Raw genomic sequence first — 5,871 nt, forward strand, 5'->3', positions numbered from 1 at the left:
CCAGGTGAGCTTTGGGAGGATATAAAATATATCATCCATGAATGCGAAAGTTTATTACAAAGGCAGAGGAGGAAAAAAAAAAAAGACTGAGATGGATGTCAAAAGAGACTTTGATATTAAACTAGAGTGCAAAGAAGCCAAAGCTAAGGGATAAAAGGTTAAGGAGCTGAACAGAAGATTTCAAAGGGAATCTCAAGAAGACAAAGCAAAATATTATAATAAAATGTGCAAAACAGGTTAAATCAGAAAATCTAAAGTGCCGAACTCACTCAGCATTTCTTAAGCTGAATGAAATGAAGAACAAATTTAATCCTTGAGTTATACTTAAGGATGTTATGGGCAGAATATTGAATAACCCAGGAAGCATTAAAAAAGATGGAAGTCTATGTCAAGTTAAGTAGTAATTTTCAAAATCATTGCTTCTACATGCTGCGTAGTATTTCATCATGTGAATGTACCATAATTTCTCAATCCATTCGATTGTGGTTGAACATTTGGGCTGTTGCCATGTTCTTGGGATGGTGAATAATGCTGCAATGAACATTGGTGTACAAGTCACCATTTATACTTCAGTTCTAATTTTCTCAGGGTAAATTCCAAGCAGTGGAATAGCTGGGTCATATGGAATTTCTGTGTTCAGATTTTTGATGAAATGTCAAACTGCCTTCCAGAGCATTATGCTAAGTGAACTTGGTCCCATAAGGATAAATACTCTATAAAACTATTATTATAGAAATACCTAATAAAACATGTATGAGGATCTAAGGGGGAGGGTAAGAGCAGAGGGGTGAGGATGGGCTAGGGTGGGGGGTGGTAATCATAGGGTTACACAATTTGATGGCTTAGAGGGTGGGGTGGGCTGAGGAAATAGGAAACTCTCATATGAAAAATAATGTATATGAACTTTGTAAGTAAACTAGAATAAAATCAAAATTTTATTTAAAAAAAAGATGGAGGGCATTTCTATGTTCAGCTTTTTGAGGAAATGCCCACCTGTCTTCTAGAATTGTTATATGCTGTTGGTGGGATTGTAAAATGGTACAAGAATTCCTATGTCTCCACATCCTCGCTAACATATTTTACTTGCTGTCCTGTTAAACTTTGCCACTGCTACTGGTGTGAGATGGTATCTCATTGTCATTTTTATTTGTATCTCTCTTATTGCCATTGATTTCAAGCATTTCTTCATGTGTCTGTTGGCCATCCAAATATCTTCCTTTGTTAAAAGTCTTTTCATTTATTTTGCCCATTTTTGTGGAGGCTCTGTAGCATTCTCTAGGCTTTTGATATGAGACCCTTGTCTGAAATGGTATTGCCAAATGTTCTTTCCCAGTCAGTAGGTTTTCTTTTCACTCCTTTGGAAAATGTTCTTTATGCACACAGGGCTTCCTCAAAAAGCTGAACATAAAAATTCCTTATGACCCAGCTATTCCACTGCTTGGAATATATCCTGAGAAAATGAGAACTGAAGCACGAATGGAGACTTGTACACCAGTGTTGATAGCAGTGTTATTCACAATCGCAAGAACATGGAAACAGCCCAAATATCCAACTACAATTTAATGGATTGAGAAATTATGGTACATTCACTTAGTGGAATATTACACAGCATGCAGGAGCAATGATTTTGAAAATTACTACCTAACTTGGGAGGGACTAGAGAGCATTATGTTAAGTGAACCAACTCAGTCCCATAGGGACAAATGCTGTATAAGAACATTATTGTAGAAATAGAAACTAGTAAAATGTATATGAGGACCCAGTGGGGGGGGGGGGGCAAAGGGTGGAGGATGGGGGAGGGGTGGGGGGTAATCATAGGGTTGCACAGTTTGATGAGTAGAGGGAGGGGTAGGTAAAAGATATGAGAAAGATCTGGGATGAAAATCAATATATATGAACTTTGTAAGTAAAACAGTATAAATTACTTAAAAAACAAAAAAAAAGACAATGGAAAGAATTGGCAAACACAGAAGAATTTTTAAGAACATACGATCAAGAGGCAATGGTGATGAAGAAGGAAGTTCAAGCCACTTTGAAAAAATTGGAGAGGGGGAAAAAAGTCCCAGGTATGAAATACCAATTGACATAATTCAACAAACAGATGCTGCTCTGGGTGTACTCACCAGGTTGTACCAAGATCGTTGGAGGACAACTACTTGGCAAACTTACAGGAAGAAATTTATTCCCATTCCAAAAAAAAAAAAAGGTGATGGAATGTGGAAATTATCAAACACTATCACTCAGAAGCAAAATCGTATTAAAGATTATCCAAAAACTACTAGAACAGTACAATGATATATAACTACCAGAAATACAAACTGGGTTAGGAGAGGCTGTGAGACTAGTGACATCGTTATTTCTAGTGTCAGATGGATCTTGGCTGAAAGAAGAGGAAAGCCTATCTGTTTTTCATTGACATCTCAAAAGCTTTTGACTGTATAGATCGGAACACATTGTAGCTAAATTTGAAAAGAATAGGAACCCAAGAACACTTTATTATGTTCATGCCAAACCTATACTTCAGTCAGGATACAGTCATTAGAACAGAGCAAGGAAACACTACATGGTTCATATTTAGGAAAGGAGTGCATCAGAAATGTGTCCTGTGTCCCTGCTTTTTCAATCTATATGTAGAACAGATCATTTGGGAGGCTGAGCTTTATGAGGAAGAATGTGGCATGAGGATTGGAGGAAGACTCATCAACAGCCTGCATTATGCAGATGATACAACCTTACTTCCTAAAACTGAATAAGACCTGAAACATTTGCTGCAGAAGGTCAAGGACCATATTTTCAATATAGATTGAAGTTCAACATAAAAAAGACAAAGATTCTCACCACTGGGCCAATTGGCAACACCATTATAGGTGGAGAAGAGATTGAGGTTGTTAGCAATTATCGCTTGCTCAACACTCTTGGTAGCAGCAGTCAGGACAACAAAGACCACGACAAAACCTGAGTCCGAAGAATGGCCTCTCCCATCCAACAGACAAAAGAACACTGTTTACTACAAAGACCATGACAAAACCTGAGTCCGAAGAAGAACGGCCTCTCCTATCCAGCAGACAAATGAACACTGTTTACGGCCTCTCCCAACCAGCAGACAAATGAACACTGTTTACGGCCTCTCCCAATCAGCAGACAAACGAACACTGTTTACGGCCTCTCCTAATCAGCAGACAAACGAACACTGTTTATGGCCTCTCCCAACCAGCAGACAAACGAACACTGTTGTTGACAAAAACCATGGCAGAACTTGAGTCCAGATTGACAGACCTGGTCCAAAGGGTGGGTTTTTCTCACCTCCTACCCGCTGAACGTCTGAGGCGTGGGCCTCTCTCCCCTGAGATTCTGAACTTGCGGGTCACCAGACAGATGCGAGCTAATTCCTAACTTGCGGGACAAGCCTGGGCTTTCGAGTGCCAGTGGCATCCACCCGAGAACCCAGACCTCCACACAAGCCGATTTCTAACTTGCGGGTCAAACCTGGGCTCTCGCGTGCCAGTGGCATCTATCTGAAAGCCCAGACTTCCACACAAGCTGAATCCAGGCGAGCCCCCACTTCCTCAGACACCTGGACCTTGGCAGTCATCACTACCGTGGTCTTGGATTGGAAGTTATGCAGCGTCCTGCCTTCCAACTGTCCAATTCAAAACCGAAGTGCACCAAACAGTATACAGAATAACCAGTTATCAGGCCTGACTTACCAGGTAGGAAGAATCCTACAGTGACGTCACAGTTACTCCATTGGCTGGCGATCAGGGTTTGGATGAATTTAGGGAGATCTTGCTGGGGCCTCCAAGTGTAACGGAGCGGGTCCCCAAAAAGATCACCAAGCCAATTAGCCTAATTAACAAAGTTTATTTTTAGTTCGAACCCAGGCTACCGCATGCTGACACAGCAGCATCCAGCCGAGAGCCCCGAATTGATGTCTGCCCCTCCTTTTATTCCTCTGCTACTCCCCTGCCCAACCATACCTGCCATGCATGATTTTTCATCCACAGTAGTTGGGGTATTTGTCCACCTTCAATTGGCTAGCCATAGCTCAGGGAAACAGTTTGGAAACCTATTTGAATCTTATCGGTTACATCAGATACAGGAATGCGAAAAAATCCCTTGTGCCCTCAAAAAGAAGAATTCCACTTTATGGCAGTTGATCAATCAGGGTGAGATTTACCACAGGTGGGGGTTGTTTGTTTGTTAAAAACCACTCAAGTGGGTGGGGTGGGGTTAACTGTACTTTACCAGAAACTGAGTTTCTGATAACTGGTCCTTTCAGGCATTCCTTAAAAGTCAACATTGTCTTTAGTTTTTATTTACTGGATCCCTCCCTGAGATATGTATAAACAATAAGGAGAAACTTGACCTTATCTGCAAATGACATCACCGTGATCCTTTGTTTTTGTTTTGTACTCCCTTAGGATTTTCCTTTGTCTACCTTCCTGCTGATTCTCAATAAATAGGCAGAGAAGCACAGCTGAGGTCTTGAGTCACAGGAACTGCTGGCGCCCTGTCTTTACGCACTCTGTTCTGTCTCACTCCTGGTTGTCTGTCTCATTATTAATCACTATAAAAATACTTTACTCTTAGCCTACAACATTCTGGTGCCCAAACAGGGACAAGGGGGTGGTCTTTCTTTTTCTCTCTCTTTTTTGAGAAGACACCAGGAACCAAAAGGGAATTCACTCCAGTTAAGTCAAAGTTCCGGGAAAATTAAAGACAAGGTCATGAGAGAGTCTTCACTCCTTGGAAGTTAAGGATAGAATGAGAAAAAAAGTCATGAAGATTCTCTCACCTCTCAAATGACAAAGATGGGAGAAGAATTAGAAAATATTTCATGGGACGGTCCCCACCCTCTGTCTGAAGTGAACGGCTTAAAAGGTCAGAGGTAGAAGTTAAAAAAGGAGTCATGGGGAACAGCTTATCCTCTGAAGCTCAGTATATTATGTTACTTAAAGAATTACTTAAGAGCTCACGGGTAAACGGAAGAGAAAAGTAATTTTTGCAGTTATTTCAGTATGTACAGAAACAATATCGCTGGTTTTAACCAGTAAATAAAGTGCAGTTAAATTAAAAAATTTGGCAAAATGTTGTGCAAGTTTTACAAAAGCACATCAAAAAAGAGAACAGACTCCTATTAACTTTTGGCCAGTAAGGGCTTTGAAAGGAATAGCAAAAAAATCTGTGCATGATTGTACTAGTCCAAAAAAAAATTCGCAAAGAAAGATGGCTGAACTTGGCATGAATATTAATTAAGTAATATTACATTAAAAGAGGTTAAAGCTGAAGTAGGCTAAAGCTATTTGGAAAGAGCTTATCAAAATGAAGATGTGATTCCTGTTTTGATTGGGTTACTTTGTGATTTGATCTCATTAGCTTTAAAATCATTATGGTTGGAAGAAGAGATGTCTGAAAAATTGAAAGAAAAAAACCTCTTCAGAAGATGATAGTGAATCTGATACAAAGGAGGATGAATTTCCTCTACCTCCAACTCTGGAGGAATTGAGCAATATAATCCAGGATGATAGTCCTTATGAGAAATTAAGTAAATAAGTTTTGGAACTTGCTAATAAAATAGACAAATTGGGTTCTTGTAATGAGATATGTTGTTGTTGTTGTTGTTGTTGTTGTTGTTGTTGTTGTTGTTGTGTGCCATTGAGTCATTTGCGACTCATAGCGACCCTCTGTACAACAGCCCTAAACCATGCTCTATCCCGTGCCAATATCATTGCCTCTGACACACCCATCCCGATTACCCCAGTCACTGAATCAATCCAACTCATAGAGGGTCTTCCCCTCCTGCGCTGTCCCTCTACTCTACCCAGCATGATGTCCCTCTCTAAAGACCTGTCTCTCCTTACAATATGTCCA

The sequence above is a fragment of the Elephantulus edwardii genome, unplaced genomic scaffold, assembly GCF_000299155.1.
Source record: "Elephantulus edwardii isolate Elephantulus edwardi_28Jun2011 unplaced genomic scaffold, EleEdw1.0 scaffold00061, whole genome shotgun sequence".
Taxonomy (NCBI): domain Eukaryota; kingdom Metazoa; phylum Chordata; class Mammalia; order Macroscelidea; family Macroscelididae; genus Elephantulus; species Elephantulus edwardii.